Source organism: Aegilops tauschii, chromosome 7 (assembly GCF_002575655.3).
Source record: "Aegilops tauschii subsp. strangulata cultivar AL8/78 chromosome 7, Aet v6.0, whole genome shotgun sequence".
In the NCBI taxonomy this organism is placed as follows: Eukaryota; Viridiplantae; Streptophyta; class Magnoliopsida; order Poales; family Poaceae; genus Aegilops; species Aegilops tauschii.
In genome coordinates, this window is record NC_053041.3 from 601,990,895 (window position 1) to 602,018,533 (window position 27,639).

Below are 27,639 nucleotides of genomic sequence, written 5' to 3' on the forward strand. Positions count from 1 at the left end.
CCCCGTTTCGACCGTAGGAGGTCCGTTTCGTCCCTTTTGCGGTACGCCACACCCCTCCCGATCAACAGGACCCCCGTTTCGACCATAGGAGGTCCGTTTCGTCCGTTTTGCGGTCCGCCACACCCCTCCTGATCAACAGGACCCCCGTTTCGACCGTAGGAGGTCTGTTTCCTCCGTTTTGCGGTACGCCACACCCCTTCCGATCAACAGGACCCCGTTCCGAACGTAGGAGGTCCGTTTCCTCCGTTGTGCGGTACGCCAGGCCTCGTTTCCATTGCCTGTTCCGTCCAAGCCCTCCCGATGAACACGACCACGCATTCCGTTCCGACCCAGCCGGTTGGCTCCCACGCGTTCCGTTGCCTCCCGATGAACATGACGCATTCCGTTGCCTCCCCACGAACACGACGCATTCCGTTGCCTCCCCATGAACACGACGACGACGCTGTTTCTCCGTTCCGACCCAGCCATGTCAACGGCCCTCGCCGTACGTATGCGCGAGTAGGCGTTCGAGACCCCGCTCGTATGTACACATACGTGGCCGTATTTTCTTTCTTGCACCCTGGCCGCTGTACGTACGTGTACATGCTACGTGCGCGCCTCTACTACGACATGTGCGCGCCTCTACATCCACCAGTATATATGTATGTACACGTTCGCGACCAGAATGACAACGCTACGTACGCTTTGACCAGGTGGGTCCCGACTGTCAGGCACTTCCTTGTGTGCAAAGATGTAGCTAGTGGGTCCCAGCAGTCAGGGGGGCGAATCGTTTTGTTTTTTTTGCCCGGACGCACTTCCTTGCGTGCGAAGGTGTAGCTGGTGGGTCCCAGCAGTCAGGGGGGAAACGTTTTTTCACGAAATACGGTGGCCCGTCCGGTGGGTCCCCGCTGTCAGGTGGAGGAATAATTATTTTGCGCGTAATAAGGAGGCACTTCCTTGCTGCGGCCGTGGACCCAGCTGTCAGCGTCTCCACGCACAGTACTCTTCCGATGGAAGTCGGTCGTTGACCACATTGACCACGCCGCGCCGAGAGCACCATGGCGGTGGACAACGGCGAGGCCTAGGAAGGGGACGACACGGAGGCAGGGAAGACTCGACAGTTGTTTCCCACGCAGAGGGGAGTACGACTGTACGAGGGTTTACTGGTTCGTCTGCCGTCGCCGGAGAATAACAGCAGGTGTGGGTGAGTAGAGGGATGGCTAGGCCAGCGATGGGAGTATGGTGGGGCGGTGAGGCCTGCGCGTCAGCACAGCCGGCCGCGGGGAGGAGGGAGCAGGCAGTCTCGCCGGCGCTTGTTTGAGCGGCTAGAGCAGGAAGAGCAGAGATTGAAGAAGCACGACGGCCGTTGGATGGACATCCAACAGTCAGTGCTTGTGCGTCAACCTTTTTTTAGGAAAGCCTCAAATCTGTGGAAAACAGCATACAACCCATCTGCCATTATTTCTAATAATTTACAGCCCATTTGCTAATTCTTAAGGTTTTTTTTGGAGCCCATATTCTTTTTGTTAGCATTACAGCCCATATTGTGGCCACGGTTAAAAACTTATACGAAATTTTGCATATTTCGGTGCGGTCCGAACTGTTTTTAATCCCGAAATTTCGACTCACATTCAAACTGATTTTAAAAATAAATTTATATCAATATAAAATCCAACAAATTCTCCACGAATAAAAATTAATGTAATTTAAAATCTTGAAATGAAAAAAAAAGTTATTTGTAACTAATTGCCGGTTTGATGTGTTTTAAAAATGTACAACCCATCTCTCATTACCGATGGGCCATTTTCTCGGCCAGCCGAATGAAAGCTCTCCTCGTCTTGAAAGATTTGCAGCCCAACAGGCCTGACAAAGCGACTTACTTGGCAAATAACAAAAAAATTGGGATGTGGCCGTGGACCCAGCTGTCAGCCTCTCCACGTACAGTACTCTTCCGATGGAAGTCGTTCCTTGACCACGTTGACCATGCCGCGCGGAGAGCACCACGGCGGTGGACGACGGCGAGGCCTAGGAAGGGGACTACGCGGAGCCGGGGAAGACGCGACAGTGGAAGCCCGCGCGGAGAGGAGTACGAGGGTTCACTGGTTCGGCTGCGGTGTGAGGCTGCCGTCGCCGCAGGGCCTGGCCAGCGGTGGGAATAGTAGGGGGCAGTGAGGCCTCTGCGGCAGCACAGCCGGCCACGGGAGGCAGGAGCATGCGGCACGACCGGCGCTGCTTTGGGCGGCTGGAGCAAGAAGACCAGAGGTTGAAGAAGCACTACGGCCGTTGGATGGACATCGTACGGTCACTTGAGCTAGAATCATTCATATTGACTAAGTTGACAAAGCCCTTCATCCCCGTCAACTTAGTAGGCCCACAAGTCAGCCTCCCACCAAGGTGGGTCCCAGCTAGCCGGGGGAGTATTCATTTTTTTGTGCGTAATAAGGAGGCACTTCTGGTGGGTCCGAGCTGACAGCGGGGGGAACGTTTTTTTCGCGAAATACGGTGGCCTGTCCGGTGGGTCCCAGCAGTCAGGGGGAAACGATTTTTTTCGCAAAATACTGGTGGCCCGTCCGGTGGGTCCCCGCTGTCAGGTGGAGGAATAATTATTTTGCGCGTAATAAGGAGGCACTTCCTTGCGGCCGCCGTGGACCCAGCTGTCAGCCTCTCCACGTACAGTACTCTTCCGATGGAAGTCGGTCGTTGACCACGTTGACCACGCCGCGCCGAGAGCTCCAGGGCGGTGGACGACGGCGAGGCCTAGGAAGGGGACGACGCGGAGCCGGGGAAGACGCAGCAGTGGAAGCCCGCGCGGAGAGGAGTACGAGGGTTCACTGGTTCGGCTGCGGTGTGAGGCTGCCGTCGCCGCAGAATAACAGGGGGTGTGGGTGAGTGGAGGGATGGCCTGGCCAACGGTGGGAGTAGTATGGGGGCGGTGAGGCCTCCGCGGCAGCACAGCCAGCCACGGGAGGCAGGAGCAGGCGGCACGACCGGCGCTGCTTTGGGCGGCTGGACCAAGAAGACCAGAGGTTGAAGAAGCACTACGGCCGTTGGATGGACATCGTACGGTCACTGAAGCTAGAATCGTTTATATTGACTAAGTTGACAAAGCCCTTGGTACGCTCCAACTTAGTAGGCCCACAGGTCAGCCTCCGAAACGGTGCGCCCCAGATGTTAGGGGGAGGAACCATTTTTTGGGCGGCCGAAGCTAAAAATATCCGAGATTGAAGAAGAAGCACGATATCCGTTGGATAGACATCCAACGGCCACTTCTGCTAGAACCGTGTGTTGACTATAATAAGTTGACAAAGCCTTGCATATGCGTCAACTTATTTTTTTAAGGAAGGCGTCACTTAGTAGGCCCACAAGTGTGTGGCAGAGAACTTATAGCCCATTTGCGTTTTGTAAGAATGTACAACCCATTTTTGAATTCTAATGGAATTTACAACAGCCCATTTACAGTTTGTTAAAAGTACAGTCCATTTTCTAGCTAGGACAACGATTAATAATTTCAACCAACCGTTGAAGGCAGAATTCAATAAAATTTCCCACATTTTGATGGGATCCGAAATATTTTTATCCCGAAATTTCTAGTCAGATTAAATATAAATTTGTATTACGTAAAAATCCAACGAAACATTGCGCGCGCAACAATGAAAATTTAAGATTTTTAAAATCCATAAATAATATTTTATAAACTAATTTCGTGTTTGGTGCATTTTTTATAGTTACTGCTTAGTTTTTATAATTACATCCCACTTATTATTTTTTAAAGCCCATTTTCCTGTTAAGCCTAATGCATCCCTCCTAGGAAAGATTTGCAGCCCAGCGGGGCTGAGAATAACAAGTTGACCTTGCCTGGGTATTCCTCAAAAAGACGTATAGCTGGGCTAGCCATTTTCATCTTGAAAAAATTAGTATCTGGGCTGGATATCTGGCCTGGACTAGACAGGCCACAGCCCGCCTAGTTAATACCCTGCTCTCCTCTGAACAACAACGAAATCATCGCCAAGAAAAACTCTGCAGTGCTCACGCCTCAAAAACACAAATACTGCTCGAGCTGCTTGGTCCCAGCTGTCGGCCGCACCTTGTGCAATTCTCTCGTTTATATTGACTACATAGGTTGACAATGGTGTGGGACCGTGATGTCAGGAAACCAGGAGAAAGCAAAAAAAATATAGTTGTACATAATAAGGAGGCACTTGCGTACGTACGGCTATGGCCCTAGTGGGTCCCTAGTGTCATCTAGTCAAAATAAAGTCATCTCCTGAATCCTCATGTTCGTTGACGATGTTAACAATGCTCGGCGCCACGGCGAGCGCAACAACTCGAAGGACAACGGAGAGGGCCTCGCGGGCCCTACAGATGGTCTGATACAGCGCCCGCAGCTCATTCAGGAAGCCAGGATCATCGGACACCTATGAGCACCTTCGAGAAACTGAGACGGCATGAAACGGTAAGGCCGCGCTTGGGAGCTCTGGTTTATTTCAAACCTGTATTAACATACAAGTGTAATTTACTCGTCATCGGAAACAACACGTAAAATACAGGCGTAATGAAACTGAGGGCCCGAGGTCTGTAAGTAAAACCGGCGGGTTACGCGTGTAATTTGAGAGACCAGTGTATATTTTACGAGCACTGCTATATGGACGACATTACCAGACGATACATGCACGACGTGCGTATCATGCCATCCAAGCTCAACTTTGCAATCAAACACAAGGCCTGGCATTACATAGACAATATTCAGAACAAACTCTTAACACAAGAATATCTCAGCACAGTAACTATTTACTTCTAAACTGAACACAGGAATAGGAAAAAACACTCGACGCTGCTCACAGCAAGGGCGTCCCACTCAAAAATATCAAATGCATGTCTTCTGACTAACATCAATGAGCAAATTTTGACAAGGTTTTCCAATTCCAATATATTAAACTAACGTCTTCTTGCTAACATCAATGATTAAACTTTGACAAACTTTTCCCATTTAAAATATGTATGCCTATGATCGTGGAGTCCTGTCGTAGCTTCTTGTACTTGTTTGGGCACTTTTTGCCCAGGGCACTCCACGTGTTGTTAAATTGCCAATGGTCTCTGCAGACTAGTCATGTCACCGGTGTCTAATAATACTCTGTAAAGCTTCTCGGTCATTCCTTCTGTAATGTAGCGCAAACAATGACTGCTTCTTTCTGCAAAGTGGAACGACCAACTGGACCCAGTAATGCAGCAGTTTGCCTTGGACACATTGGCTCCTTTTGTGCAGTTCAACTAAAATCGAAGTCGGAATAAAACCGAGCTTTAATTTTGATATCCCTGTAAGCAACAATAGGTATAAGGGAAACAATTACTGATAAATAACGGTTGATGACTTGTACTCCCAGAAGAAAAGCATCTACTGATCTACTTTATATTAATGGGAAACAAAGCAGGAGAGTAGCAATTCTCCATCAGTGTGATTCATTCATATTGACTGAGACATTATCTTAACAATGCCTTGTTTCAACATGTATAAAGAACGACAAAGCAGAAAAGTACCATTCCTAAAACAATGCAACTGATTCATTTTAACAGAGACATTATCTTAACAATACCTTGGTTAAACATGTAGAAAGAACTACAAAGCAGGATAGTACCATTCCTAACAAGTGTTGCAGTTTTGAACTAATATTCAGTAGTTAATTAATTCTGAGAGTGGCATTGCTTAATTTTACCAGCGGCATTAGATTAACGAAAAGCATAAACAGTTCCAGGGGAGAGTGGGTGCAACAACAATATGTGCTTCCATCTACTTATAAAGGGGGTGATGCAGAGTTTGTTGTAACAAGGCAACAAGCATCATGTCTGGGTTGGTCCCATTTTTTTTCACTACTTAATGGGAAAAGACAACAATACAATAGCTTCAATTCAACATTTATTTAAAACATTACCAATACAAGTAGCACAACATCTCAAAGCACACTGCACAATCATGTGGATGAAGGCCTGTACTGACCTTTCATGAGACCGACAAAGGTAAAATACGAATCTCGATCTCCTTTTGTGCAGTTCCACCAAAATTAAGCAAAGTCACCGGTGTGACATTCAAGTTGAACTGCACAAAACACTCTTAAAACATATGTGTTTCGAGTAGCGAAGCAAAATGTCGCAATAGCAACAAGTTGAATCGATAGCCCTGTTTTAATAGAGGCAAAAAAGGAAACAATTACTTGCCGATAAAGGAGGATGAAACAAACGGTGACAGAAAGAAGCATCTAACTTATCTTGGATGGAAAACAAAGTAGGACAGTAGCATTTCTAAAACGGTTGCATTGATTCATATTAACAGAGACATTCTCTTGAAACAACATTCGTTAAAAAATGTAATTTACTTTTAACAGTGGCATTGCTTCAATTTTCCGGCGGCATTCTTAGATTAACAACAGCAAAATAGCTGTATGGGACATGCCAGCACCATGTGCGTCCACACGTATAAATGGGTGATGCAGAGTATGTAGCCATGCAACATATATGCGCTGGTCCCATATTTGTTCTCTTTGAACCTTCTTCCTATGTGAGGGCAACAAATCTAGTCCTGCACAAACTACCCGACCCCCCATTTTCTTTCCGTTTTCAACAAGGAGATCGGTTCCTTACAGATGTGTGACTGGGTTACCCCCTTTTTCCCTTTTCGACCTACAATGTGGCTGGATAGCTAGTCTATACTACTTTCCGCCCCTCCTTTCCTCATTGAACCACGTCCTAGATTCTTGTTCCAGCCCACCGCACCCTTCTTTCCTCTTTGAACCAAGACCTAGATTCGACTATAGATCGAAAAAGATCCACATGCAGCTAGAGCAACGACGGTTTCAAAGAAACTTATACCTTAGGGTCGTCGGGATGTGGCAAGGCGCGCGGCGGGAGGCCGGATCTGCCGACACTACGTACGGCAGCGAGGAAGAAGGGGTCGGTGGCCCTCCCGCACATGCGCTGGGTGAAAGAGAACAACGCAGCCGGCAGTGGATTGCCTCCCTCGCCGAAGGCGATAGAGTGAACGCTGCACCTCCTCCCCTTCCCGGTGCGACGGGATACGGACGCCTCCTTCACCAGCTGTGAGGGGGGAGAGAGAGACAAGAGGCCAACGCAGTCTTGTTTAGATCTGGTGAAGAGAGGGTGAGAGACTGTGAATATAGCAAACCCTAGCAAATGAACGCTGAGCCTCCAGTGTGTAACATATATGTAGTGCGGCGAGCGTGTGGAGAGTGCAAACCCTAGCGAACAAGCGCTGAGGCTCCCGCTTATATATATATATACTACTGTAGTACGAACTGAGCTCCGGTGCCTTCACTACACCTGCTTTTGGCTGTATGACAGGTGAGCCAGCCACATTTTGGGCCCACCTGTCATAAATCCAAAGGCAGGTGCACTAAGTCAATGAAGCTGCGTCGATATAGTACTCTCGTGTATACGACTAATATATAGTGGAGTGGTTTTCTTATTCTCTCCATAACAATCGTTTTAAATTGTGTAAGTACGAAACAAAACTCTTTATTTAATGTACAGTGAAGAAAACTAGTACTACTTCCAATGAACTAACGATCCACGCCCACGCGTCCTGGTCGCACTTCCTGTCCTTCACATGTGGTACACTACCCTCCCTTAAGTGAACAACCACACATGAGCCACATTATCGGAAACGTGTGAGAGTGTGTACAAATAAAGAATTTTAATTTCAATTATCGGAAAGGTTTGAGAGTATTACAAAGTTTGACTTCAGTCAAATCTAATATGCGGAGTAAATAAAAATGGAGGGCTACTACGTCCATCCGGGTTTTTAGTCCACACCATTTTTTAAATCAAAGTTAATAGCTGGACAAATAAAATTACAGGGGAGCTGGAGACAAAGTTGTGAGAAGGCTTAGAAATCAATACAAAACTTATGCTCTTAGTACCAACGTCGATCCTTCTTCGAGGAAACATTTGGTTCATAGCCAATTGTGTGATAAAATTGCACCAACGTGAAAGACGACTGCGTCTCCAACGCAACTAAGGTGAACTGACGAAGGATATCATCTTTGTGCGTAACAAGCAAAGAGCACTGATGGAAGACAGGTTGTTTTTCATTGAAAATCGATCAGCTTCACCAGCCGACGCAACCATGAAGTGCAACCATGAGCATCGATAGGTCATCGTGGTGATGCGCCATCCATTTGGCATCAAGTTTGGGTGAGGCACCTATGAAGTTCGACAAATCCTCACTGTGGTCTGTTTCTTCTCAGTAATCAAGCTCGAGGAAGGAAGAACCACGTGGCAGAGGACAGTGAGGCGGAACAACAATGGCCATCCAATTTTGTGCAGTTCCACTAAAATTGAGGAAGACATGCCCGTGTATGGAGACACGCATCGCTGTTTCCAAAAATATAAAAAAGGGTTAGCAACGACATCTCAATTGTCAATAAGAATTAATGAAAAGTACACCAACAAACAGAAGCATCATAATTATCTTGATGGGAACTAAACCAAGATACCCGAGAAAAAAAGCATTTCTTCTAACCAGTGATAGTACTACCACCATATGGACAATGACCGCACAACCACCATGTACTTTTTGTCGAAACAACATGTATACCTCCACCGAGGCATAAATCAGGACAACTTTTCGAGTGGCATTTCCTCTATAATAGTACTAGTAGGTGATGTTGGACCAGTCGACGAACCCTAGCTACTTTGCATGGGGAGCTGGGGAGTAGTCGCATAGAAGAAAACCCGCACGCAGCGACCTGGGGAGCTGGACCAGTACAAGAAGTTATACCTCAGGTGGGCGAGATGTCGTTTAGGCGGGCGGGCGGGATCTGCCCACACGACGGCAGCGAACAAGGGCGGGGAGGATCTTCGTCCGCGCCAGCGCCGGCTCCGAGAGGACGGTGCGCATCGGCTTCCTCCGTCGCCGATGGCGACAACGTCAACGCTGCACCTCCTCACCTCCCGCAGCGGACGGGATTTGGCCGGATCTGTGACCACCGATGAGGAGAGAGATAGAGTGGACACTATCATCTTGTTTTGATATGGAGAGGGTGAGAGAGCGAGACGCGAGAAACTCTATCAAACAAGAGGCTATAATGGAGTAAAAAAATCTCTCCATAGCAGTGGTTTTAAATAGAATATGCGCGTTCCCGGAAAAAAGAAACGAAAAACTGGCGGACAATTTTTCTAACGTACCAAGAAAGAAAACTCGATCAAATACACGCCCCCGCTTCCAGGTCGCGAGAGTCGTCGCGCACACACACATAGACATAGACATGCACATCCATGTTTATGTAAAATTCCATTTCCATCTCCATCTCCAATCATATTTGTCCAACTGGCACATTATTTACATTGTTAATTATATACGCAACAATATTAACGTACAACATCTCTTGTTTGCGCACGTCCGGACCGCTGACACGGCCGGTCCTGACCAACCCGAACCCTCTTCATCACCCGCGCGTGCTTCCCGCCCGGAACGGTCAGTGCCGCATTCATGCCCGGCCAGAGCGGACGCGACCTCTCACTGGCGCCGGCATTGAAGCGGCACGCCGGCCGAGAGAGCGTCGCCCGCGCCGCTTCCGGGTGCACGCTGTTGCTCCGCGTTCAAAGGTCGCAATAGCCGGCTACAACATGCATGTAAAAAGTTCTTGGGAGTCCATGCTACAGCTAGCTGTCCTCCCCCAACTCGTCAATCTCTTCTAGTAGTGCTAGTACTCCATGGCGCGATCCATCGACAAGCAGGCGAGAAAGTTATCGTATACTCGGTTTGCGGTGAGTGGCATGCCGAGCGACCGTGTGGGGTCGAGCCGTGGAGGAGGGTGAGACACGAACACGACAGACGTGATTTAAACGTTGGTTTTGCTCGATGGCGCGATCCAACGAAATGAAACGTTGGTTTCTCTCCGTTTCCATTTTTTCTCCGGAAAAACGGAAACTTTCCACTCCATTTTCATTCCTATTCCAAGGTTGCCCCGTTACAACATTCCATCAAATACAAAGGAAAACTAACACGCATGCTGATGCATCTCAATGATTCACAGATCATAGCCAATATTTACTTCACAACTAAAGAAAAAAGTTGTGAGAGCGTGTACGAAAGAAAAACTACTGATGGGGTCACTACGACTTAAACCCAAAACCCTAAACATGATTTAATTTCCTGGCCAGGTAGAACCTGTCGAAGGAAAGACGGCTGGCACCCTCGGATCATACGAAGCTTTTGTGCAGTTCCACTAAAATCGACCTGAGCATCCCTGATGGCAAAGATATTGAAGAAGTGTGATTAGAATAATAGTACTGGCACTAGTTCATGAGACATAAACTCATCACAAGTAGAAGCCGGTAGAAGTAGAGAAAGATCGACATGGAGATGGAGCTACGGCAGTGGAGCAAGCCGGCTCCAAAAGGAAGATGGACTACCTGGGACGTCGGGCTGTAGCTAGAAGGGCGGTTGGGACGCGGCATCGGCCCATACCGCGGTGACCCCCGATTGGGACGCACCGACTGTGGGTTTTCTCCCTCGCCGATGTCGACCGCGTCTACGCAAAACATTGTTCCCTTCCCCCAGCTGCGGGATCAGGCCCGTCGTTCTATGCTTGTGAAGAGAGCAGCCTAAGCAAGCAGGCTTGTAGCTTAGGCTCCTGCTAGTGTATATATAGTGGTTTTCTTTTTCTCTCCATATCAACCATTTTATATTGCGTACGTGTCTTTCTAGAGTGAAATGATGGTTGCTTCTTCCGACTAACTTACTGTGTGATTTGACTGCTCCTTAGTGGCCCCTACACGTACTCCCCCTACGTGTATGCAACAGTCACATGTACACATGGACGCAAAAACGCGCGCGACGCCCTAATGCATGCATGTCCGAGCACACGACGGAACACACACGGTCACGCTCAAGTGCTCAACCTACGCGTGCATGCACACACATACTCAGTGAGGGTGAGCTAGTGACCGTATAAACACCGGAAATATATATATATATATTGAGCGTTATTAGCATATTATGAAGTCCACTGACCGTATTTTTAAACATATACAGTGACAGACAGTGTATTTATCTCGTTTGAAATTAAGACAATATTAACCGGAGAGGAGGCAGTATGGACTAGCATTACTTTGCTGTGTCCCGTCAACTTGCCGAACGAGGAGAAGGTTGCAGGACGGGAGAAGCTTGCGCGCGGTGGCTCGCAGGACAAGGAGAAACTTTTGACTAATGCAAGCTCTCCCTCGCTCAGGCGGTGGACGTGCAACAGTTAATTCGGTGTCAGATTGCCAGAAGCATACACTATACTACTAGTGCTATTATTGTTCGACTTCCCGAATAGGCGAACAGCCAAGCGCAAAGTAAACAGGTCAGCAAACCTTGCGGCGCATCTTCGTGCGAACCGTGCGGCGCATCTTCGTGCGAACCGTGCTTGCTGCACTTTGAATGTGGCCGAGAGCTGGCTTGATGAAACACCTCGCTTCCTACTTCTTTTTTTGTAGGGTACCTCACTTCCTAGTGACAAGTGTCTTGGCTGACCGTCCTAAGAATGCTTATATATATGAATAAAGCTCTCTCATTTACCCGCAAAAAATATTAAGCCATATTTACCAGAAAGGAGGGAGTATGGACTAGCACTACTTTTTGGTGTGTCCCGTCAACTCGCAGAACAAGGAGAAGCTTGCAGGACAAGGTGAAGCTCGCTTACGCCTTTTGACTAATGCAACCTACCCTCGGTGGACATGCATCAGTCCATTCGGTGTCAGATTGTCAGAGGCATACACGGTAGTACCCAACATGCGGAGTACCATCATTGTTCGACTTCACGAAGAGGCGAAGAGCCAAGCGCAGTAGTACGAGTAGTACTACTACTAGAACCGCATGGTGGAGCGTCTGTACTCTTATTTTTTATCTCTGATAAAGTACACGTTTATTCCGGAGAAGGGCGGAAAACGGCAGCCCAACATGTAATGAATGATATCGATCAACCAACCATGCTCGAATATATCTTGGCCTCCGTGCGAGCCCGTCTGTGTGTTCTTGCTCCTCGTCTCTCTCAAGGAACGGCGGGTTGGCTCTTTGCCGTCAATTGAGATCGGTTTGCTCACACTCCTGTCCCACATGTCAGTGATATGCCAAGAGGAGGTGCGTTGACCGATTGGGCATACACGTACTTGGTTTTGCACCTTCATACTACTCCTCCCTCCGTCACAGTTTATAGGGCGCGCTTCATTATGATGCATTTCTCTCAATGCATTTCCACCACTAGAGAGACTTTAGACGCGTTTGGTTTAATACTCAATTAATTAGGGCGTGGTAACCGCAATCAAGTCCACAATTTTCTCTCCATGTACTGTACTACTACGGAGTGGAGTAAGTGCATGCATGTGTGTACCCGGGGTGGAAGCACTGCATGCATGTGTGTACGCATTATTCCCTCTAGTAATAGACGCCGTGCTATAACTACCAATGCTATTTTTCAGGCCGATCGCTAGTCGCCTTGGTCCCACAATTTTTTTTCTTTTGTCTGAAGCGCGCTGTATAAACAGTGACGGATGGTGTAGTATGAGCGGATTCAAAGAAGAGCGTATTGATGGTTGCTTCTTCAGAGCAACTTACAGTGGGAAAGGTGGGGCTTATGATTTGACTGCTCATTACTCACTATTAATGCGGCGCAACGACCGGGCTGAGTCTCCCATGCAGTTGTGCACTACCCCCTCGGTTCTTAAATATACTCCGGAGTATTTGTCTTTCTAGAGATTTCAATGAGTGACTACTCAAATATTTGTCTTTTTAGAGATTTCAAATGGACTGGCACATACAGATGTATATAGACATATTTTAGAGTGTAGATTCACTCATTTTGCTCCGTATGTAGTCACTTGTTGAAATCTCTAGAAAGACTAATAGAATATTTAGGAACGGAGGGAGTACACATACGAAGCAAATGAGTGAATCTACACTCCAAAATATGCCCGTTTGAAATTTGTAAAAAGACAAATATTTAGGAACGAAGGAGTATAATTTTGTGCATGGCACATGGACCCGGATGATGAAGAGGCTTCTGGCAATGCTATCAAGCTTCCATCATTTGTTTACATAATTGACGTACTATACAAATAATTTTCCAGCGACATGAAATTGTACAATGGTGTGAGCTTTCAGCTTTTGTTTCGCGTGTCTTGCCATCGATGCTCTTTCGGAAACAATAAAAAACTAACTTCCTTGCTAATGCATGTCAATTATTAGCAGATCAGAGCTAATAATTACATCACAACTGAAGACAGAGTTGTGAGAAGGTGTTAAATTAAAATTGATCCATGCCTTCATTGGCAGCAACGTCCCCCCAGCTCTGTCTAAATCAACAAGGCATGTTGGGAAAAAAGTAGCTGTCTGGAGCATGCAACATTCCGATCATTTTGTGCAGTTCCACTAAAATAGAGCTGAGCGTCCCTGTTCCAAAGATATTAAGTGTGATTACGATAATAGAGGACTGCTGATGAAACAATAAACACACAAATAGAAGCCGGTCACCTTTGCAGTCTCTCTTAAGACTAACTAGTTGGAGAAGATTAGGCTCGGAGTTGGATGAGGAGGATAGAGCAAAACCAATCTCCCTTTCTGCAGTCGCACTGAAATGTAGAGACGTTGCCCATGTGACATTTTAGTACAACTGCACAAAACACTCTTAAGAAAAAAGTGATTTGTGCAGTTCACCAAAAGGTCGCAATAGCAACGAGTAGAAAGGAAACAATTACTGGCCAATAACAGTTGATGACACATGCGACGACAAAAAAGAAGCATATTCCTTGTCCTAAGGGAAGATAACAACACGGTTGTGTTTGTCTAAAACGGTGTGTGGACGAGAATGCAATATGGAAAGTATGCCGGACGAGCTACGTTTTGGGCAAAGAACTATGGAAGATCCACATGCAGCGACGTGGGAAGACGGGCAGTGGAGCAAGGCCGGAGGAGATACTTGGAGGTCGTCGGGATGTAACTAGGTGAGCGGTGGCGGGCGGAATCTGCGAGCAGGTGGCGTAGGCCCTGCCGCGCCGGAGCTTGGTCAGAGAGAACGGCGTGTACCGTAGATCGGGACGTGCTGCCTTGGCGCCGTCAAACGGAGAAACGATGCACTTCCTCCCTTTCCCCCGGCGGACGGGATGCGGCCGGATCAGTGACCTATGGTGAGAGAGAGAGAGAGAGAGAGGCCACCGCACTCCCTTTCCCCCGGCGGACGGGATGCAGCCGGATCAGTGACCAATGGTGAGAGAGAGAGAGGCCACCGCACTCCCTTTCCCTCGGCGGACGGGATGTGGCCGGATCAGTGACCAACGGTGAGAGAGAGAGAGGCCACCGCAGCCTTGTGTGAGATACTCTGAAGAGCGACAAACCAGGCAGGCAGGCTCCATTGTATATAGTGCGCGGACTACCTTTTTCTCCATAAAAATCGTTTTATATTCTGTGTACGTGCCATTGAGCGCTATAACTTTTTTCAAAAATAACGCGGCAACGCGTCAAGTCAAACTTTGTTTCGTGCACGCGTGGTACACGACCTCCCTAGGTAAACAACCGCTACATGCGCTCAAATTAGCACGTGGGCTGCCATTTCGTAAAGAAATGAGCTCCACTGTGTACCCGCGCGGGTGTGGCTGGGCACGAAGCGTGAGTACGTGCACGGTGCACCTATTCTCTTCTTGTATACGTACACCACCTACGTGGGGTTGTGTGAGAGAGATACAAACCTAGAGAGATATAGTGTGTGGGTTCTTGAGATTTGGGGGGGGGGGTCAATCAAAAAATGTAACATATGCAATGTGTGTGAAATAGAGTCCTGGATATAACATATATATAGAGGGGGTGATCCACGAGAAGAGAGTGGAGGTATCATCGGCTTGAGGTGTCCATAGAATTGAAGAGAGGGATGATGATGTGTGTGTGTGCGCGCGCGCGCGATCGATAAAGAGTGCCATCGAATTTGTGTGTGCCCACGTCAAAGATATAGAGTGGCTGGCCTACTGGAACGTGAGATGGGACATGTGCAGTTTGTCTCTATGGCATGGATACCTACCTGCAGCGCTCGACTATCGGTGTGTGGTGGGGGAAGAGGGAGGCCCAATTAACTATAGAGGTACAATGGCTGGTATATGTGTGGAGGAGGAGAGAGGCCTACCTCATGTATTAAGGAGATCGATCTGCCTCATGTATTAAGGGAAATCGATCGACAACCATGCATATGTGCAGGAGAGGAATAAGGTTGGGAGAGAGATAGAGCTAGAGTGTTGGAGGGGGTGGTAGTGGAGTTGCTTCTAACAAATGGTGGGATAGGCTTGCTAGACAAATGGAGGGCACGCCCGCAATATCAATAAGAGAGGAGATGGCTGCTTGTTGTCTGTGCACGTGCGTGTGAGAGACGGGTCAGGAGGCATGCACGAATGATGAGGGGGGACGATGTGGCTGTGGTAAGCAGATGTAACTACATAGGAAGATCAATCACCCTTTGTTAGAGAAAGGAGAGACATAACTTGTGAGGTACGTTGATCGATGGGGGGGGGGTAGTTAAAGTCGATCTAGGTATATGTTGGGAGATCGATCGGTATACATGCATGTGTGTGTTAGAAGCAAATGAGGCACGAGGAGAAGGATAGAGAGAGAGGGATGCATGTAGGAGGTGGTACGAGAGGCATACTATATCGAGGGGGAGGAGTGTGTGAGTACGAGAACGATGAAAAGAGTGGTGGGAGTGAGGCATGGACGGTGACAAGAGACGAGGGGAAGCTTGTGTTTGTGCTAGGCACACCTGGCTAGAGAGGCATATCGATCGATTTGTGCCGTAAAGAAGGAGCTGGGGGGCCTACACACACCATGGGTGAACGACCTAAAGTGAAAAGACGAATTTGCGCGATGGAGCTAGAGAATGCTGAGGGAGGGTGAGAGGGATGCGGGCGTGTGCATGCACAAGAGAAAGTTAGCGCTAGCTACAAAGATAAGAGGGTTGTGTAGGTGTAAAAGACGAATAGAGATCATATATACTTCATTATAAAAAGCGAATTCGGATATTTGAAGAATTTATCATAGTGTTTCAAACCGACGCATGTGTGAATATATGTAACGGTGATACACATGGTGTGGTTATGAACATGTTATACTACATTTAATATATTTTATCTCTACTCTTATAAAAAAAGGAGTTGTTGATGATGGTGTGCCTGCCATCCTGCATTATAGGCCGTCCGATTTATATATGGCGGATAGCAAGGAAACTATGATGGTTGAAGTTGGCAACAATCATGATTGTAGATTCTTATTGAAATAGAGAAACGAATTCAAATTTAGTTCGAATTGCAGCGGTAGTATAGACATTTGGAATGCACTAAAATGTTGGTATGAGTAAGTTACATGCATTATACAGCAAGCGAAAAAATTTAATCGGACATAACATGGATTCATACTCCCTCCTTCCATCTATATAGGGCGTAATGAGATTTTTAAGACCGCCTTTGACTATTGACAAGATTAATAGTACATGACATGCACAATGTGAAAATTATATCATTGAGAGAACCTTTCACAGACGAATTTAACGGTGTGCTTTGTGTAAGTTGCATGTCATATATCATTGCTCTAATATTTGGTCAAAGTTAGCATCGAAAAACGCATTACGCCCTATATAGATGGAAGGAGGGAGTAGCTTTGAATAGCATTTGTATAGTAAAATGGGGCAAGACTCTCTCTTTGTGTGGTGTGAATAGTTTTATTTTTTTTGTTTCCTTTTTGGTTGAGGGAAGTGCGAATTGATTTGGTACGTACAAGTACAATATTACTACATGTTAGGCTTGTCCCTAAAATTCAACCCGCGTCTTGTTATATCCGAAAATTCAGATATCGTGCTCCCAAAACTGGCGCCTTCACAACCCGCGCCTTGCTATCCCGAAATTACAACGCGCGCGAAAACTCCCTCCAGCTGCCAAATCCCGACACGTGAAATCCCCCTTCTAACCCTGAGCCGAAAGGGCCGCTAGTTCAAATCGGTGGGGGGTACTTTTGTAACACACCCTACATTTTGGACAAGTGCGTCCCTAAGTCATGCTTCACCCCCCCCATCGCCCCCTTTTCGCCATTCGAAATCTCAGGCCGCCATAACGTCTCCGCTCCAGCCGCGAAACCAAGCCTCCTCCGTCCGCCACGTCACCGCTGCCCAGCCGGAGCCTCTTCCCCGACGACGTCGTCCACCGCAACAGCTCGACGTCCCTCGTCCACCTCCCCGGATGAGGATCCGTCGTCCATCGCCGTCCCGCCGGTTCAGCCGCCCCGTCCTCCACCTCCAAGGAGCTGCTCCGACGATCGCCTCATCTATCGCGGCTGCTCCATCCCCACAGCGCCGCCTTAACCTGCTCCACCGGAACCGCAACATCCTCACCGACTCCTCGGACGAAGCCGAGGCCTACTCGGCGTCACCAAAGAGGTTGTACACTCATCGCATCGCACCTTCTCCTTAACTCGACCTCCCGACGCCGACGGTGCTCCATCCCGCACCCCCATGGAGCGGCTACCTTGAAGCCGGCGCCGCGGGCGACATCTCCATGGCGGCTCTCCCCCAGTGCGAGGCCCTTCGGCGGCGGCGTCCATACCAGCCGGATCTGCTGTTGCTGCTCCGGCTCTCGCTCGCTCGCTCGCGCTGCTGCTGCTGCTCCGGCTCTCGCTCGCTCGCTCGCGCTGCTGCTGCTGCTCCGGCTCTCGCTCGATCGCTCGCTTGCCCAGCTGCTGCTGCTGCTCTCCCCCTCGCTCGTGCTGCTGCTCTGCTCCGATTAAGCCAACTTCAGTCGACTGAATCGACTTTTGGGTCAGTCGATTTTCCGGGGTTGGAGGGGCTCGCCGAAGTTAAGGAAGAACCACCCGCAGCGGGGACGGGGGCTCGCCGGAGAGGTACCCCACTATCTATCTTAGGGTTCAGGGTGGGGGGGGGGCTAGAGGGCTGGCCGGGGCGGCAGTGGCGAGTTGTTTCGGGGCGGCGAGGCGGCGCTGGGGCCGGTGGCGGCTGGCGGCTCAGGGGGTGCAGGTTGAAGATGAACTGCAGGCCCTCCCTAAACTACATGTCAAGTGCCTCTCTACTACTAATGCGTTCAGTTTCGATAGTAGCATTCAGATTCCACAGTAAATTTCAGTTTCGACAGTTAAGTTCAGAGTCAATAGTTTTTACCTCATCTGTTGTAGTCAGGTGGTTTTTGGTGATGTTAATTTTACATCCATTTTACATCATCTATTGGAGATGCTATTAGAATCCCACTTGAGATTGACGATGTCTGTCTTGTGCTGCTTCAGCCTTGACGTCTTACGGCTCACCGGAGCTGCTCCAACAATAGAACGATCCATCACAACAGAGCAGTGCCCTGAACACCGTCTACAGATTCCTCAGATCTCCCTCCACACCTCCGACAGCCACCTCTGCCTCAACTGCTTCAGCGACCAACCCAATGATGCTGAGGTCGACACGGCTACGGCAAAGAGGTTGTACACTTGTTGCATCACTTATTGCTATACATTCACGTCGATCCATTAGGGCTATTTTGGTTCAACGGAAAAACGTCGATCCACTGGTTGTTCCCATCACTCTAAATTTCTGCATGCTCTCCTTGCATAATCTCACCATTTTTTTCGTATGCATGTCAGATATTGTACACAGTCATGCTGAACATGTAGAGAAAAAGAGAAGAGTTTTGCGCGGCAATACAATGTCATGCAGACATCGCTCCATGGTGGGTTCAATGGCAAACCGTCCCCACCCCTCTCCAGATTGTAATCCAGAGGAAGATATCTATTCTGAGGCGGATTCAGACGCCGCTGACCACTCCTATTTACCCCCAAGGTGTTTGCTCTACCTTGGCATGATGATGTTAGTCATATCATGCATATGTTGCCTTGCAGTGCCTACTTTTGACATCATATATGTCATCTGCTTAGTTTAGACATGTTCTGTAATGCCACCTGTTTAGTTTCTATATCATATATGGGAATTATGCAGTCTCATGTCTTTTAGCCATCCATAATATATGTGAAATGTGCAATGCCATCCTGTTTAACCAGGCATCATATATTTGAATGATATCTTGCCCATCCTTTTCTTCATTACATTTCCATTTGTCGACAATGTTTGTACATTAAACTACTCTTCCTGTGAATCAGCCATTTGGGTGGGAGATGGAACAATCTGGAGTGAAAACAAGGCCTTCAGAGCAGACAGTGCTACCTGTCGAAGCAGATCTCTTGTTGGGTCCCGATAGCTCCTCAGAGATGGATTCAGAGACAGATGACCAGTCCTATTCCCCGCACTGAGGTGTATGCTCTAACTTGGCACGGTTATACTGCTCATATCATGCATACGATGTCTTGCATTGCATAGTTTAGACATCATATACACAATATTCAACACCATGTTCTTAGTTCAGACATCATATCGAATGCCCTCTGTTTAGCATATAAATCACATATGTGAATTAAATGATGCGATCCTGATTACTTAGATAACATGTAGATGAATTATGTCATGCGATCCTGTTTAGTTATTCATCATATCTTTGAATTATGTTATGCTATGCTATCCAGTTTAGATAGACATCATATATGTGAAATTATGTCATGCTATCCGTTTTAGTTAAACACTATACATGTCGACTATTTCATGCCCTCTTTTTTCCACACTATCTATTGCATCTGTCTCTCATGCAATGTCTGTACATTCAACTATGTTTCCTGTTTATCAGCCATTTGAATTGGAGCGGGTGATGCCAGTATCTAGCAGACTAAAAACACGATCTTCAAATAAAACAGTGCTACCTCTTGGTGGAGATAGCACCCCGGTTGTACATGCACAAGAACCAGCCCTACCACACATAACCCAAACTCTCGCAGATTGTACCCATACTGCGATGGACAGAGAACCAGCTTCACCCAATCTAACCCCAACCCTAGCCGATAATAACCCAGTTCCTGTTGACATAGCACCATCTCCACCACAGAGCTCCCAAACAAGAGCAGTTAGTAAGGAAGCTCCAGTGCCCAAAGGGCCAGTACTATCACGGCGAACCCCATCTCCACCAGTTAGTACGCCTATTCCTGTGGAGGAAGCACAACCAGCTAGTCGTAGTTTAGCATCTATCGCATTTGATGTTGTTAAATCGTATGTGCGTATCTTCCCATCTTGGAAATATTATACTGAAGATGAAGAAAAATGCCAGTTGCAGGTGTTTGTCCAGGAGTTATGTGTAAGTAATGTTATTCATGGCAATTACTTTGCTTCGTCCCATACATCCTACCTCCATGATGGTTATAATACAGCAAATTTTCCCATTTTTCTCTATAGAGAAGGACCGATTTGGAAACTCAGGATGAGGTAACCTGTGCTAATACCTCTGCTATCTTCAAGAATGCTTGGTGGCAGTATCGGAATTACCTGAAGAAAACGTACTTCACCGGCAAAGAAACTCATCAAATTCCCTTACGTTCTCCTGAGACACATTTACTGGACGATGACTGGGAACGCCTTGTTCTGTACTGGTCCCGAACCAAGAATGTGGTAAGGTCTATGAGCTCATTTTCTATTTTTTAGTATTATATTCTTGCGTCTTACTGTACTCTGTTCATGTAGAACAAGTGCCTAAACCTGAAGAACAACTGTTCTAATTTATGATTCCATTGCTATCATAGTTCAAAAAAGTGCTAGGCATTAATTGTGCGTTTTGCCACCACCTTGCGCTTTACTGACCAAAGCGCATGCTTATGCGCAGTTATGCGCAATGCGTTTTGCCAACGCCTAGAGCCTAGGTGCGCTTAAGCGCTCGCTTAAGCGCTCGCTTAGGCGCGCCTTTTTTAACTATGATTGATTTGCTCTTGTATCACTGTATTTACTCATACAAACTTTTTTTAAATTGAAGGATCCAATCGAAACTCCAATGGCACAGCAGGTATGTTCATGCATGTTTCTTTAACAGGTTTGCTCTTATCAATAGCTCTGTTGATTTCAATTTCAATTGTGTATACAGTTGACTTTCATATCATGCACATTACTAGCATCACAACAGAGCCAATAGTGTTGTTGTACATGTAGACCTGTGGTACCCATCTGAAATCTTGTTGTGCCGTGTAGTTTCCCACGCTTTGTATTCTTTCACTGCTGCTTTGTCTTGAACTGATATGATTTGAACCGTGTCTCTATTTTGATTTGGCAAGACAATGCAGTGACCATAGGACATAGATATATGTTTGTTTGATGCTTTTATTATGTACTAGTACTTGGCAATAGAAGACTTGGTAGTTTAATCCTGTCCACCTTACTATTGAACTGGTTCACCGAAATGAGTTTCATATACTAGTACATGCTAAACTTGTTATGGGTCTGCTTGTTTCTTCTTTTAGAATGCTGACAGAATATTGGGGAAGAGTGCCTTATTAAGCAATGATAAAGGAAGTAATGCAGATAAGGTTCAGGATAGTGACACATCCTTGTTGGTCTCCAACAAAGCTGATAAAACAGCTAACGAAGACTATCTTGAAGACAGCGAGACAACCCCAAAGTCCTGTCTTGGTTTAGTGTTCGAGTTACTGGCCACTACCGCTTGCACAAGCTATTCAAACTCACTGTCTGAATCAGTTTGGTTTCTTGAGTCTCAACTACAAGCTGAAAGACATCGATCAGCTGTGCTACGACAAGAAGCGGAAGGACTGCGGAAGTCCCTGGAGCATTCAGATGCATACTTTCTGGTGCAACAACAAGCATTGGAGGATTTTAGCGCCAAACAGGACAAAGCTAATCAGCTTGCTAAGCTTATTGCCAGCACGGTGGATACCCAGGATAACGTTTCTTGAGCTCTTCTGAAGTTGTTTCAGTTATGCTCTTGTTTTGCTGCCGCGTTTATTTGCACTGGTGGCCAATTTTGACGGCCACTGTATGTAATGTGCTGCTTTGTTCCCTATATTTGCACTGGTGGCGAACTTTGATGCCCAGTGGATGTAATATGTGTAATAGCGGTAATAGGCTAGCGTTAATTGCTTGCTTATTTATTCCCTTATTGTCTTGTTTAGTTGTTTGCTTGTAGTCACTGCAGTTCTTTTTCTGTTTTTTCTAGTGGCCACAATAGCCTATTTTTGGTAACTAGGCCAAAATAATCGTGGCAACACATGGACTGTTGTAACCATGGGCCTCCTGCAGGCCGTATGATCCATGGGCCTTCGTCCGGCCGTAGGATTCATCGGCCTTCTATACAGGCCTTAGGGTCCATGGGCCTTCTACGGGCCGTAGGGTCCATGGGCCTTCTACGGGCCGTACGATCCATGGGCCTTCTACGGGCCGTACTATCCATGGGCCTCATACGGGCCATAGGATCCATGGGCCTTCTACGGGGCGTATCATCATTTTGCCAATCATGGGCCATACTATTCGTGGACCATAACGGGCCGTTAATAGGCCGTATTTGATAACTCTATGAAAACAGCCCAACGGGTATTTTTTGACATGAAAACGGCCCAACGTATTAACGGTCCACAAACGGGCCGACTGTAACGACGGGCTGAATTTGGCCCACAAGCAGAAAATGACAGTAACGGGCCGTATGTAACCGAATGCTGCAAATGAGCCCAAGAATCAATGGGCCCTGAGAAGGCCGAACGATAACTTGGGCTGGAAACGGCCCAATGGAATAACGGGCCGTTAATGGGTATAAAGTGATACACTGTTCATTACGGTCCAGTTTCACCACGGGCCGTTAATGGGCCAAGAGTTACAAAGGTCCTCATATGGGCCGAAAGAAGTCATGAGCCATACATGGGCTGGAAGTTAAAACAGGCTGAATCATATTGGACGACCCAGATGACGCTACTGGGCCTAATTCGGATAGGGCGTAACGGGCCCTGGGTTAGCGGGCTGTAAATGGGCTATATGCGAACAGGCCGTTAACAGGCTTTCCGTGGGCCGGCCCGCCACCTTTTGACCAAGTCAAACGGGCCGGCCTTTTCACAGGAATGGGCCTCTGCTGGGCCGTGCCACGTGTCGCCGTATCATAGGCGCCTTCGGTCCAATGAGCGGATGACATCTGTCCCAACGGTGAGCTGACACGTGTTTCCTCCAACCAATGATGATTTTACACGTGGAAAATCCCCATTGGTCCAGGCTGTTAACGGGTTATCGGATCCAAAACCCGACCCGATAGCTTAACGGCGTTCCATTACGGTGAATGCCACATGTCGGTCACCCTTGACGAAAGCACTTCTGTGACGCGCGATTTATCGTCATGGAAGTGGACACTTCCGTGATGATAATTTTGGTAAGGTCATGGAACACTTCTACGACAGCACAGGTATGACTATCTGGATTCTGTCATAAATTTGTCATGGATGTACATGCATGACAAAAAACGCGACCTACTATGACAAACACGTATCATCACGGAAGTGTATTTTTTTTTGTAGTGAAGCCAGTTGTCTAAACAAGAATAAGGATGCAAAAAAGGAAGAAGAAAGCAAAGAGTTGAAGACATCCAATCACATGTAGCCACTGGTTTCGGTAAGAAGAGGGGTAGCAGGAGAGAAATAGATTGGGAGGAAGAGGAAAATAAGGATTGGAAGAAGCTCAACAGGGCAGACTGAGAATGCTGAAATCGTGGCAACAAAGTAGATGAGGAGCTCACCGAATTATTTGGCTCATTGATTTGGCTCACAGTAGTGACGGAAGGGCGCGGTGATTGACGGAAGGGCGCGGTGTTAGTGCTGGAATTTTGTCTATTTTAGGCCAGCCCAATAGCAGTTTCAGAAATTCCTCATTAAACCCTAGAGGCCCACACAGCCCATTTGTGCAAGGCAAGAGGTGGAACTAAAGTTTAGTCTCATATTGCTAGTTTGGTGGGAGTTGGAACTTCTTATAAGCGAGGATGTTTTCCCACATGTATGAGCATGAGAATAAGAGGGACATTCATGCGCGCTCCTCCTCCGCCGCCCGCCACGCCACGCCTCGCCGCGACGCGGGTTGCGGGAATGAGCCGAGCCGATGTCTAAATTACGAAAGGTCACATGGAAGCAGAAAAGATTTAGTGGAGACTGCATGCGAACGGTGCAACTTTTCGGCGTCTGACTGTTCGCTTCGTCTCTGTCTTTTCGTTTCACCTTCCGACGCTGCCCTCTCGCTTCTCTCCTGTGCCTATAAAAGGGAGATCGCTCCTCTCCAGAGATGCACACCAGAACAACACATTCCTCTCGCCCCCAGGTTCCTGAGCACTCTACGTTCTTCCCCATCCCGGCTGGCGGCGTGCACCGCAGGTCAGGACAGTAGGCCTCCGGAACCGCACCTCTTTGAGTCCTATACAGGAGAAGGGTGATAAGGTTTTTGGGGAGCGTTCTGCGCGACTACTGACTTCTTCGTCAGGGACGCCCCGGACTCCGACGACTACTTCCCCGACAACGACTTATTCCCCGACGTCGACAACCTCTTGGACGACATGCCTGGCGAGGATGTCGACCCCAAGTCCAGTGCTTCTACTGCTACTGCTATCCCGTACGTGCTCTTGCTTGTTTTGTTAGAGGTCCTGCCACAGTTCTTTGTTCTAGTGTCTGCCCTACATATGTTAGGTTCTTCTTCATATATGCAACTTGCTCTACTATCTGCTCTAGATATGTTTGGTTACAGTTCATATTTGCAGATGCTATTTACCTTCTCACTCTCAGATTGCATGACTTGTTTCTCTGCTATAATAGTCATGTTTTATCTAGTATTTCTGTTAATAAAATCATATGGTCAATTGCTCATATTTCCAACAGTTAGGTTGTCAACTGGTATGGTTCACATCAGTAATAAGAGCAATGGTTTCTTTCCTAAAAAGCATTGTATTCAAAATATGTATCCCACAAAATTTCTGAATAAGAAAACTCACAACAACGACATGGTGATCACCAGAAGGGCGCGGTGATTGCCGGTCATCTGATATGGAGTTGACAAGCAGCTGTAAGAGTAGGTGTTTCTTTCCTAAAAAGCATTTTATTCAAATTATGTATTCCACAAAATTTCTGAATAAGAAAATTGCAGGAGGAGGGAAAATATGCTTGAGTTACCTTATTTCATTATTACATCAAGACAACATGAACAACATAAATGATCTCCTTTTTACACGAATCGACCAAAGAGAAAACCTACATGCCAAAGGAAGGAGTTATTTAGCAATTTGTTCCGAAGATCTAGCCAGGTAATCAACATAACCCCAAGTGAACTACTCCAGATTGCACACATGCTCATGTTCAAAGCATCTATTTCCAACAGCAAGAAAAAACATTAAAAAAAGTTTTTTTGTGCGTTTTGTTATCAGCTATAAATTGGCGGCAATTAAGCCAAAAACTAAGCACACGTATTATGTGCTACTGTAGTAAGACTGAAACTAAGCATGCTGGAAACACATATAACAACAACAACCTAGAGATAGATCAAAGGAAACAGACACAATGCAAATCGAGACATTATAGCAAACATAGAACCAATAAACTTGGAGACGCACACCTAATGACCCACAAGTATAGGGGATCAATTGTAGTCCTTTCGATAAGTAAGAGTGTCGAACCCAACGAGGAGCAGAAGGAAATGACAAGCAGTTTTCAGTAAGGTATTCTTTGCAAGCACTGAAATTATCGGTAACTGATAGTTTTGTGACAAGGTAATTCGTAACGGGTAACAACTAACAAAAGTAAACAAGGTGCAGCAAGGTGTCCCAATCCTTTTTGTAGCAAAGGACAAGCCTGGACAAACTCATATATAAAGGAAAGCGCTCCCGAGGACACATGGGAATTATCGTCTAGCTAGTTTTCATCATGCTCATATGATTCGCGTTCGTTACTTTGATAATTTGATATGTGGGTGGACCGGTGCTTGGGTAGTGCCCTTCCTTGGAAAAGCATCCCACTTATGATTAACCCCCCTCACAAGCATCCGCAACTACGAAAGAAGAATTAAGGTAAACCTAACCATAGCCTGAAACATATGGATCCAAATCAGCCCCTTATGAAGCAACGCATAAACTAGGGTTTAAGCTTCTGTCACTCTAGCAACCCATCATCTACTTATTACTTCCCAATGCCTTCCCCTAGGCCCAAACAATGGTGAAGTGTCATGTAGTCGACGTTCACATAACACCACTAGAGGAAAGACAACATACATCTCATCAAAATAACGAACGAATACCAAATTCACATGACTACTTATAACAAGGCTTCTCCCATGTCCTCAGGAACAAACGTAACTACTCACAAATCATATTTATGTTCATAATTAGAGGGGTATTAATGTGCATAAAGGATCTGAACATATAATCTTCCACCGAATAAACCAAGTAGCATCAACTACAAGGAGTAATCAACACTACTAGCAACCCACAGGTACCAATCTGAGGTTTTGAGACAAAGATCGGATACAAGAGATCAACTAGGGTTTGAGAGGAGACGGTGCTGGTGAAGATGTTGATGGAGATTAACCCCCTCCCGATGATAGGGTCGATGGTGATGACGATGGTGACGATTTCCCCCTCCCGGAGGGATGTTTCCCCGGCAGAACAGCTCTGCCGGAGCCCTAGATTGGTTCCGCCAAGGTTCCGCCTCGAGATGGCCGCGCTTCGTCCCGAAAGGTTCCTTTTGATTTTTTCCAGGGCAAAAGACACCTTATACCAGAAGATGGGCATCGGGGGGCTTCTAGGTGGCCCACGAGGAAGGGGGGCGCGCCTAGGGGGGTAGGGCGCGCCCTCCACCCTCGTGGACAGTGGGTGGCCCCCTCTAGTGCTTTCTTCGCCCAATATTTTTAATATATTCCCAAACTGACTTTCGTGGAGTTTTAGGACTTTTGGAGTTGTGCAGAATAGGTCTCTAATATTTGCTCCTTTTCCAGCCCAGAATTCCAGCTGTCGGCATTCTCCCTCTTCATGTAAACCTTGTAAAATAAGAGAGAAAAGGCATAAGTATTGTGACATAATGTGTAATAACAGCCCATAATGCAATAAATATCGATATAAAAGCATGATGCAAAATGGACGTATCAACTCCCCCAAGCTTAGACCTCGCTTGTCCTCAAGCGGAAGCCGATATCGAAAAATATGTCCACATGTTTAGAGATAGAGGTGTCGATAAAATAAAATACAGATATGAGGGCATCATGAGCATTCTTAGAATAGAAACATTTATATATTGTCATATGATTTCTTATGCTGAAGTAACAATCTATTCACAATGCAAAGTATGAATCAGAAACTTCATTGAAAAACTAGCAAACTATAATCTCAGTCATTGAAGCAATTGCAATTTATCATAACGTCGGATAGAGTCAATATAAGAGCTTTTCAGCAATTCCACATACTCAACTATCATTTAGTCTTTCACAATTGCTAACACTCACACAATACTTATGGGTACGAAGTTTTAATCGGACACAGAGAAAGATAGGGGCTTATAATTTTGCCTCCCAACCTTTTACCTCAAGGGTAACGTCAACAATAATGCTTTATGAAAACCCACATCCAATTTATATATATATATATATATATATATATATATATATATATATATATATATATATATATATATATATATATATATATATATATGGTAACGCTATTCTAAGCGTGAGTGTAGAATAGCTTATTCTACACCCCCTA